Source organism: Arachis hypogaea, chromosome 15 (genome assembly GCF_003086295.3).
Source record: "Arachis hypogaea cultivar Tifrunner chromosome 15, arahy.Tifrunner.gnm2.J5K5, whole genome shotgun sequence".
Classification (NCBI taxonomy): domain Eukaryota; kingdom Viridiplantae; phylum Streptophyta; class Magnoliopsida; order Fabales; family Fabaceae; genus Arachis; species Arachis hypogaea.
Genome location: NC_092050.1, coordinates 145,121,425 through 145,133,154, shown reverse-complemented (window position 1 = coordinate 145,133,154; position 11,730 = coordinate 145,121,425). Strand labels below are relative to the sequence as shown.

Genomic DNA, 11,730 nt, shown 5'->3' with positions numbered 1-11,730 from the left:
TTCTAGAAGTGATGCAGGGATATGAACCTAAAAAAAAAATAAATAAATAAAGAAATGATGCAGGGAGGGCTGGTGGGGAAACGGCAAAAAAATTTTGCTTGTTAATGGAAAACGTTGTCATTTTCAAATCTCAACCAGTGCCCTAATCTGTAGGTGAGAACCCAGCCGTGGTGTTTTGGAGGCTGGCCTTACCCCTTATATGCTTTCTTCGCTTTGTGCTTTTGCTTACACTGTCAACGTGAGGCTGCGTAACCTCAATCACCGTGGATTCCAGTTTCGCATGCAACTCGTGTCGGCGTCTACGGATTGGTTAGGTCTTACCTGGGGACAAAGTTATTTGGAGTGGAGGTCGTTCATCACCGGTGGTGGGTGCAGCTCGTCGCGGTAGGGCGTGAGGCTCTGAAGGTCAGTCGCTGCCTTCCTGCTGTTGCTTTCCCGGAAGCTCCAGCAGACAAAACCAGCAACCGGTCCGTGGGGTGGTGGTCGTTGTTGTCACTTTGCTTATCCCATCAGTTTAGTTTCTCATCTACCATCGCCGTCGGTAGTCATCCGGGCAAGTAAGCGTCCCTTAGCCATTTTAATTTATTTTTAATTATTTTTCGATTTCATTTACCTATATTGAATCTGTTGCCGAATGTTTTTATCGTTGTTGAAGTAATGTTATGTGTTAGCTGAAATGGATGATGTTTTTGCGGTTGAAAGCTATTATAATTAAATGTGTTGGCCAAAATGATAGTGGCCTTAATTTGTTGGTTTGAGTTGAAGTTCTAGGTAAGCATATGAGTAGACGTGGTGTTCCCATCGCCCTGTGTAAGTCCGTCCACCTTTGAGACTCATTCTGGCAATTTTCATTTTGTTTTCAATTTAATTTCTCCATTGTGACTTTGTTGTTGAAAGTTTAACCTGTCACTGAAATAATGGAATTTTTACTACTGAAATCTGGTGTTGTTGTTCTTGAAAATTCTGATAAATATTTTATGATCTTGTTGAAAATTTCTGCGATGTGTTAATGTTGGTTTAACCGCATTGTCGACCTCATTAGGTGATTGAGCATAAATTGTGTTGTGAAAAAAGTTGAGGTAACCGAGTTTGTTGCTTAATCCCGTGACAAACCCCTGAATTTGCTGCTGCAAAGAATGCTTTATACAATTCATTTTTTTGTGTAAAATCCTTCGGTATTTATTTTGTGACAACTTGGTTTGTAGCTGTATTGGTAGCAATGTTAGGAGGTAGTGGTGAATGTGTTTCGTTCTCTGTGTCGTAGTTGTAATGCATGTGGTGTTTTTGGAAGTCTGTGTTTGTAGTTGGCAAGTGGAGGCTGTGAGGATGTTGGAATCATGTTGGATAGTAGATGAGGTGGTAAAGTAAGGGTTTTTTTATCTACGTAAGTGCCAAAGAAGTTTGTGCAATCCCTAGTTTATTGTTTGTTACAGTTTGACATGTTTGTCTTTCAGGTAATAATGGCATCAAGTAGCAAGTTTTGGAAGGATGCGTGTATGTGGAATGAGCCTCTTGCAGATTACTGGATGGAGGGCAATGCTGGTGTGTCGAATCCACAGGTACGATGGGTATACGTGCCATTCTGTTTTTATAGTGTGTTAGTGGGATCTAATTGGATGGGAATGGTCTGATACACCATATTGGTGGTATGGTTCATGCAGTTGGTTGTACTCTTAGCAGGTGTGAGGGTTATGTTGTGAGAACTAATATACTATGTGATGACTACGATGTGATGAGTCTGATGCGTAAAAGAAATGCTAGATTGGTGTTTTTTTGTTAAGTTAGCGGTGGCTGTAGTATTTGTTACGTTTGCAAAATTGAACTTTCACATTTTAAAGAAATATGCACTACTTGCATCTGTGACAATGAACGTCGACAAGCAAATCCTTTATTAAATAGATTGGCATGAAGATGTTGTAGTGGCCAACCACTATGATGGTTGGGTAAACTGTATGTTAAATTATAACATGATAATGTTATAATTATATTAATTTTATAATCCTGAAAGGAGTTTTTCAGGTCAAGTTTTCAGGGTTGAATTAATAACCATGTTAGTACTTATGAACATTGCATTTGCAAAATTTACTTTGAAACTAATTTAAAATGAAAGGCTTTGATGGACAAGAGCGTTAATATGCATGGATATGCAATATTTAAACAGAATTCATTCCACATAATGAAGTTGGTAGCGAAATGTTTGTCTTAATTTTTCAGGACACAATGTTTGATACGAGAGTGGAGGAAGATGCTGAGTTATCCGATTGGGAAGGAAGGGGGGCTTCAATGTTGCCCGGCTTTTTGGGTTTGGATGGGTTGCGAGCAGAAGATGTTCTTGAAATGGAGTTCTCTTCACCTCAGGAGGCAGGCGGCTTCTATAACAATTACAGCCGACTAAAGGGCTTTGCATCACGGCGAGGTAAGACTGTTAGAAACACTGCCGGAGAGATCGTGTGGTACACTTTTGTTTGTAATAGGCAAGGATTTCGAGAGAAGAAATGGTTGGAAAAGGTTGATCGCAAAAGGGAGCATAAGGTAGTTACCCGATGCGGATGCATGGCGGAGATGAGGATAAAGAGGAAAGACGGTAGTGGGAGGTGGTATGTCTCGCGTTTTGTCGAGGAGCATAACCACGAACTTGCGTATGGGAAGCTTGTTGATTATCTGCGGTCACACAGGAAGATATCTGAGGTAGAAGTTGCTCAGCTAACAAGCATGAGGGAGATTGGGATTAGCATACCTAAGATTTATGAGTCTTTCGCAGCACAACTAGGGGGTTTTAATTTGGTAACATTCACAAATCAAGATATGTATAATGAGATACGGAAACAGAGAGGTCTGCAAGGCGGAGATGTAAGTGCGGCTATTAGGTACTTGGAAGGTCTGGCACGCATGGATGGGAAAATGTTTTGGCTACAAGTTGGGGGCAGGGCAACACCTATGCAACTTGTTTTGGAGCGATGGTCGTTCCCAGGAAGATTATGGGATTTTCGGCGATGTGCTAGCATTCGACGCTACGTATGGCCGCAACAAGTACAACCTACCCGTTGTAGTCTTTTCCGGAGTAAACCACCACAACCAGACATGCGTATTTGGAACAGCAATGGTCTCCTGCGAATCGCAGGAGTCATATATTTGGGTTCTTCGCCAGTTTCTGGAATGCATGCAAGGTAAGGCGCCGCAATCGGTCATCACGGATGGCGACCCGGCCATGCGGATAGCAATCCAGACTGTATTTCCTGATGCACATCATCGGTTGTGTGCCTGGCATCTGCTGAGGAACGCGACTGCTAACATAAGCAACCCGAGATTCACACAAATGTTTAGACACTGCATGTTGGCAGATATGGAAATCGATGAGTTCGAAGCGAATTGGGAGGCAATGCTCAACGAGTACGGTGTTAGAGAGGTTGAGTGGGTTAAGGACTTGTACACCAAAAAGCATGCTTGGGCCACCACATACATCCGCGGTAGATTTTTTGCTGGAGTACGGACTACCTCTAGGTGCGAGTCACTACATGCCAAACTAGGGAGGTTTGTCGAGAGCAGGTACGGGGTGTTAGAATTTGTCAGAAATTTTCAAAGGTGTGTGGATTTTCTGCGTGACACCGAGGACGAGCTAGACTTTCGTTCATGGTACGGAACACCTGTGCTACAAACAGACTTTGTTGAGCTGGAAAAGTCCGGGTGGACGATGTTCACCCGCGAAATGTTTCTCAGATTCCGGGATAGCCTGAAACGGTGTGTTCGTGTTAGAATATGTGAATTTAATGACACTGACAACCCTCATGCATACACTCTCCAGAAGTATCGAAGGCCTGAGATGAATTGGAAGGTTTATAGGGACCCTGTCGCGAACAGATTTACTTGCACCTGCATGCGTATGGAGTCGTTTGGTATTCCTTGTGTGCATATCCTTTCCGTGTGTGTTAGGCTTGACTTAGTGGAAATCCTTGAAAGCCTAGTGCTGCGCAGGTGGTCTAAGGCAGCCAAAATGGAGGTCCATAACCAATGTGTTGAGCAACACACTGCTGACCGAAGTGTGACCTATAGGACACGATTGGGTGCTTTCTCCCAGCTATGTAAGCGTTTAGGGCGCGTTGCTTGCATGAGTGATGAAGACTTCAAGCTTTACTCAAAGAAGCTTCTGAGTGATGCTCTCTTCCTTGAAATAAAGCACGGCCTAAGACCATCAACGGATGATATCACAGCAGCACAAGATTGCGGGGTGAAGGACCCGATTCGTGTTAGAACAAAAGGCACGGGTCGGATGAGTCAAGCATGTGGGTCTGCCCCGAAAACCAAAAGAAAGTGCAGCACATGCGGGAAGCTAGGGCACCGGAGGACTAGATGCCCCAACGGAGGCGCACAACCTTCAGCGAGGAATGATAAATCACCTGCTGGGATAAATAAACGCAAGCGATCAAAGGTTACCACCTTACTTATTCCTGCATGGACTATTTACTATGACACGTTACCAATAAAACTAACTCTATAAAAAGGTTCAATACTAATGCAATTTAATTCCTTTAACTAAATTAATGCTGTTCTGGAACTGCAGTAGTTATTTCATTATTATGTGTCTCAATGTTTTTTATCTCCAATATTCAGAAAATAAGGCTGTGGGTAAAGAAAATAAACATAGTAATTAATGCACGTAGGGCATTCTTGATGTGTTATTTTTTTGTTTACCATTGAGCTGTATGTTAACAAGTAACTAGTTTTGCAGGTATATGATATGGTCACGACGATGGGGAAGAAGCAGTCATCGTCGTAATAAAATTAAAGTCAAAACATCCTTCTGGGCTTTTCTTAAAGCAGATTCTTACCAAATTGTTCTTGCTAATTACCGAGTGCATACGCACTATTTAGCCACTACATTGTTCATGCTTCAACACCATCCGTTATCATTTCATTATGTTGGTGTTTACAGTTCTGTGGTTTGACGTTCTTGTTAATGCAACAGGCACCCGTCGTTGTCGCAGATAAATCGCAGCTTGAAAATCCATGTCAACCCGTAGGCGACATTTGGGATCATTTTTCGCATGGAGAAGTCTGACGACGGTCGACTGACTTGTGAGCTGTTATTCCAACTATGCTGTAACCAAGAACATGTTATGCTGAAACTGCATTTTATCTGAGAACTTATGTATGCATATGGGGATATTGTTAATCATAAACTGCTAACTCTAATTTATATGTTATTTAATGGCTAGAATGTTTGACTCTGGCCTTACTCCCTTTTATTGGTAATAACAAATGATGCCTTGTGGATTCGAATTATAAATTCCATTATCGACGGGATTATGCTGCTAAGTTGAATTTTCCCTGCACTTACCCAATGATTTTGACCTTCTGCATTCAGAATCGATGCATGAAGCTACTGAGTTTGCTAATGTAAACTGTGAGAGTTTTTATACATGTTTAGTATAACAATTCATTTAAATGTAAGTTTTCCTAGATTAAAAAATTTTTCTTTCCGTAAATCATAAATAATCCTAAGTTTTAGTTTGATTGCTTTGCAAAATTGATAAATGTAAGATTCAGAAATAATCAAGCCCCTTCAAAGCAATTGAATTGAAATTTAACAATTTTTTTCTCTTCATGAGAACAAAAAATCTTTAATCTTAGAGATCTTGAATTTAAAGAATAATTTCATTAAGCATACCTAAATAAATATTCGTTATATTTAGATTATATTATTAGTTTAGTAATAAACAATTAATATTAAACAAAATATTTAGATTATATTGTTAGTTTAGTAATAAACAATTAATACTAAACAAAATTAGATAGCGTTATTAAGAAGTAAACTAATCTTGCTTGTTTCCTAAATTTTGTTGATATAATTAAAATTGCTAATTATTCTATCTTCTAAAAACGAACGCATAAAAATTTTAGAAATTTTTGCAAACAGGTTTTAGGTTCTATTACAATAAACAAATCCTCATTGTCAACGAAGTTCTTTAAAAGTTAAAAGTACAACTTAATTGTATGCCCAGACTCTTTTTATGATTTTCATTTCATAACATGGTAATGCTGCACAGGTTCTATACCAACAATTGGATATCAGTCTTATAGCTTTTCCTAACTAACATGACCAAAGTCAGCTGAAAGTTTTTATCCATTTTCTTGTTCAATCACCAGGTAACATATGGGGAATGGGGACAGGTCCTGCTATTAATTTTAAACTAGCAATAACTTCATTACTTAATATAATTAGTTATGGTTAACATAGTTTTCAAGCAAAAGAAGCCAAACATATATGCCATGAAGGCAAAGCAAAATGTCACAACCTGGGTACAAACTCGTTTTGGCCATATACCCCCTTTCAATGACAGTTGCCGTAACTTGGGGGGTGTGGATATTGTGCTCTAGTCTGTCGACAGGACCACTAGCATCCACACACAAAAGTGGCCATCCTACACATATAGAAGCAGACAAAGATACACTACACTAAATCAAAATAACTTAACGACACCACTAAAAAGATTACTACTACGAAAAACAATTTCCAGGATTAAAACCAAATGGTTATCTTTAACAAAAAGCTCTAGAGTTGCATCGTTTGGCCAAATGTGGAAAGTGTTTCACTCCTTAATGCGAATAAGCTTCTTCCACGCTGCGTCTGCCTTCGAGACCACTGTTGCCCTGATCTCGTTACAATCCAAAAGCACAATTTTCGTTGCGGTTTTCATCCTTAATTTGAGCCGGTCAATCTGCTTGTAACACAGGGAGACGGTAAAAATTCATCTACTCCTTAATAGAGACACATGGTAACATAAGGCATCACATACCTGCCAAGGAAGGTTGGAAACTTTGAATTTTCCCTCTGTTTGAATCCAGTTCAAAATCCACAAACATGAATCGTTGCTGCAAAATCGGAAAACGACATTTCAATCACATTTGCTTTCGGGTTTGACAGGTGACACGTTAAGAAACAAAATTATTACCATTCGGGGTAACTAGGGACTCCATCAGGATACTTAATTGGTCCCCAGGTGGTTGGATCAGAACTAACATGGGAAAAGCTCAGCATGTTACATTCCAGTTTGAAAAACTGGCTGAGCATTAGTAGCTGCATCCAAGAAAAGCAGAATGGTCACAAGTAACCGAATGATAGTCGCATTCAGAACTGTAAAACTTGTGGCATATTGCATGGAGGTAAAATGTTGGGCAAATTCGATTACACTCACAATGGTTTGCATGTTGCGTTCCCTCCGCTCCGTGTGCTCCGGAGCTCTCGTCACATCTAGACAGTACACCCTTCCATGCTTAACGTCCACTACCATCAGATACCATGTGTATGTTGGCTCGCACACCGGGACCAAAACCTGTCAATAAAGAAAGATCAATCAAAGGTTATAACTTGAGTGAAAAACGTTAAAATGTGGAGTGAATGATCATGTTAACAACATGTTCTAGACGACTAGTTGCCGGCATCCATCTGTTCATGTATTTTCTTCTAATGACATCGAATGGCCTCATAGCAAGGACGTCCTCAGCAAACATGGAAGGTGTGTACCAAACACGAGGAGGCAGATACTGGCAGGCTCTCATGGACGTGCTCATAAGGATTATGTTCATAATTTGTTGACAAAGGCAAAACAAATGTGTTAGCATTCCTATCTATTTTATTTTTCTTATATGGAAGGCACGGTTGGATGCAACTCACGTCAACATTGGGCATATAAACCGACGATAAGGAGTGGAATCCTGCTCTTGGGACTTCCAATGTTGAGAACTTGAACAGCATTTCCCTGGTATATAGGAAACAATAATCAGAATCATTACTGCGAATATCTTCGAATAAATATAATACACATTCTAAATTTATGAATAACCAGAATTTATCCCTACAAAAATTGATCATTTTTCCCATAAATGTAAGCGGCCATCTTGCATTCTTCAACTGTGAGGTCCATGTGGACGGTTGGCCTAAAAATCATTTGGAATCCCTGAACCAAAACCAATTCAATGTTAGCTCTTCACTTGAAATATGTTACTAAGAAATTAAATGCGTAATGATTTATATATTAAGCATTTAGTGGTTCGAATCCTTGCCAGAGGAATTAATAGCACGGGAGACTGCATTACATTCACCATTCCATAAGGTTTGAATGCACTCCCATCCCCTAAAGACGAGCCATTAACATTCGCCTGGCAATTCTGCGCATTAGTTGCAATCTTCCTACTATCCAGCTGTTCCTCCCCGGTCATATGGTTAGAGTCAATTTTTTCCAATTTCGGAATTTTCAGTGGAATGCGGCATGTTTCCTGCAGCGAGAACATCTCACACACTTTTGTTGTGCAATCAAGCGTAGACATGCTGGGTAGGTCCCTGAAAATCTGAACCGCACATGTTTCATGGATTAGCAATTTATTTAAAAGATTAACGAATGCTGTTAGTGGAGCTATGAAGGCTGTAACTTACTTTTTCACAAACACCGTCAACTGAGTCATGTGTAGTGGTCCCAGAGGTGGTAGTCCTCTTAGCCACACCAGAGCACCAGTACTGCGCAAGGGTTCGCTTAGGCAAGCCTGAACTGTTCGTGCCCTTAGTAGGGCGAGGAGTTGACAGTGACTCGTCTATGATGACGTCGTCGTCGAAACCGGGAGAGTTTGGGATGATTATGTCTAGCGACGACATAACATTCAACGGGGCCAAACCCTTTCCTTTTTCCAAGCTTTTCTTTGTTTCTGCTAGTGATCCAATGTCGTTAGTAACTGTTGCTCTATTTTGCCTTTGAGCTGGTATGTTGGTTTCAGCCAGGAGGTTACCAACACTGGCCATTATCACGGCAGGTGTGGATGAAATAGTGGCTGCTGCAATTGGACTCCCCCCTTGGATGGCCAGTATTGACTAGATCTCAGTGACGGACTTACCCGTTTGGTACATGGGTCGCTCCAGTGCCGACATGCGCTCCTCCAAAGCTACTGTCCGAGCATCGATCTTCTGTGGACTCAGTCAACAAACCACAAAACACAAAAAACATAGAATATCACATTTCAATCCTAGTTATGAAGCTAACCGTCATGCTATAATGGGTCAAACTTGGGTTTGATAAGACAAGTTGACGTAGCTAAACATTGTCCATTGGGTCAAACACTTGAAACAAATTTTTGTGCACGAAAATGGGATCACCACATGTTCACCAACACAGGGCATGTCCTATATTTATTGAGAAAGGTTCTCCCTTTGTTCCAAACCCAGTCACATTTCATGAGTATCTCTTCGTAGATAATGTGAATAAAGCTTTTTTGAAATTTTATTTTACATACGTACCTCGAGCAGCTTCACTGCGAGGAGGAGTAGTCCATCGTCTTGGGGCTTCGGCTCTTCTGTTAGGTTTTCTCCCTGACCAGCATTAGCGCTCTGTACCCAAAATCGAGATAACAAAACAAAAATAACCAGCTAGCGTTTCGAAACAATAGTTAAGAGGAGACATCACTAAAGGAAAGCGTCATTCGTACCACGTTCATCGTCAGCTCTAGATTAAGCGTCGAGGTTCCATCTGCGACCGAGACGCTTTGGACCGTTCCGATATCTATCACGGGTACAACACTGGAAGAGAAGGTGTACATTGTTAGTAAATACCACAAACCGGTTAATAAGGAAGAAAGATGATATTTTGACATCCCGATTCGGACAAAGAACATGGTTGCTTCTGAATACCAACATCGGATAAGCAATTTACAGGAAAGAAAATGCTACTTACGCATCATTGGTGTCAGGATCGTTGGAGTCTTCCAGCTGATTCTCAGTCGTCCATTCCAGCCATTTGCTGTTTGAGACTAATGTATGTCTTTCCTAATTGGTAGGTGTACCGAGGTTAGGCGTCTTTTAGCTTGTGTGTTTCCAACTTGGCTCAGCAAAGATTTGATTTTATAGAGATCCCTGGGGTGAAGCGTGGGAACAAAAAAATGATTGATGTGACCCTTTCAGGTTGACCCACCTAGTTCCGTGCTACCAACCCCAATGCCAATGTGGAAATACTCCTTATTGTTTGTTCACTCTATACTCCTTGTAGTCCCTTTATATTGTTAAGAAAACGAAAAGTCATGCCTTTCATAGGTTGGCATTTCCAACGACTGGATGACACACATATAAACCCTCCTTAGGTCCATGGATGCAACGAAGAGATTCCCTTGATGCGCGAACATTTAATAAATAATGGAGCTGAAATTAAAGCGCAATTTAATCTACATAAACCTTTAGACATGGAATATTATTCATGAAATTCCAATTAGAAGGGTTCACTATAACTATGAATAAACTTTTAACAGAATAATGAAATCGCTTTTCATCAACTATGACAAGAATAATTCCCATAAAAATTTTTTTTCTTTGAAAGAAATTTGGAACAAATTTAATGTTTTAAGCATTTGTTACAATTCGGTTTAATAAAATCACAAGTGGATAAAAATTAATGCTTCTTGTTTGGTTACGATAATAAATTTAAACCTGCGGATACAATAATAAAGTAGACAAATAGAAAAAACGATATCAATAATTTGCTAAGATCTCCATGTTGAGAGATAAAAATTCTTTTTTTTTTTCGCTACCATTATTTAGCAAAACCATCCTTATAATTTAAATAACGAAACTGATATGTATGTTAATTATACAAAAATACTTAATTTTCATTCTATTCATGCTGAACCTAAACTATCTTTAAATTAATTAAAAAACATAATTCAATTATTTCTAATAAATATTTTAAATTTTAAAAAATTTATATTAACGAAACAAAAAAAGTATATTAAAAAAATATTTACTTGGGTTCTTGTTCTTAGGCTCTTCCCACGATTTCCTTCCCTCTCCCTTACGAGAGGTAGAAGAAGAATAGGTAGCCTTCTAACACTGAGTGACATAGTGGGCCCGCCCGCCCACACCGATCCATCCACGCAAGAGCCCCCATGACGAATGAGGCCGACCGGTTCGACCTGCCATCTAAATTATGTAAACTGAAATTAATGTGCCAATTCTATGCATGAACCTCCGATAATTTCAATAGAACAGCTTAAATTTTTCCATCTAGATATGATTGCTTCATAAATTACTGTTAATTTCAATAGAACAGCTTAAATTCTTCCGTCTAGATATGATTGCTTCATAAATTACTGTTAACTAAAGATACATCGATAACGGAGAAGGTTTAACTATAACCATATTTGTTATGACTGGACCGGCCCAGCCAATTCGGCCATAAAACACCGACCCTTTGGTCTGGCTGATTCGGTTCGAGCTTTTAATAGAAGAATTATTCAAACCGCTCAAAACTGAGATACAAATCGGATGAAACCGGCCGGTCCTGTGGTTCTCCCAATATCCAACAAATGAATTCAGGGGTTGTGGAACCCAACTCTCCTTGGGAGGTTCGAACAAGCAACGCCACCAAGCTGGGGGTATTCACTTGTAATTCTATATGCTAATCAGTCGATATATTACATAACATAACTGGTTGAATCAGTTACCCAGTAACCCAGTTATCTGACCGGTTCGAAAACCGATTCGGTCCCGAGAACTACGGGAGCAACACCATTGAAAAGAAACTCGATTCCCGACTAAGGAGTTCAATGGGGATGTGAGTGGGGTCGGAGTATGCTCATATTTGAACCTTAATGGGGCCTAATCAGGTCCGGACCAACAGGGTAACCATATCATATCGTTGCCCAAACGACCCAGAAATTTTAACATATATATCATTTTTCTATTGGACAACAACAAAT

The 11,730-nt window shown here is 40.0% G+C and overlaps 1 long non-coding RNA gene across 1 annotated transcript; it reads left to right on the top strand.

Moving 5' to 3' along the window:
* Positions 1-1,234: 1,234 nt before the first annotated feature.
* LOC112749158 (uncharacterized) lies at positions 1,235-5,204 on the top strand. Its single transcript, XR_011872464.1, has 3 exons — positions 1,235-1,364; positions 1,455-1,559; positions 4,964-5,204. It is a non-coding gene; the product is annotated as an uncharacterized lncRNA (long non-coding RNA).
* Positions 5,205-11,730: the final 6,526 nt, after the last annotated feature.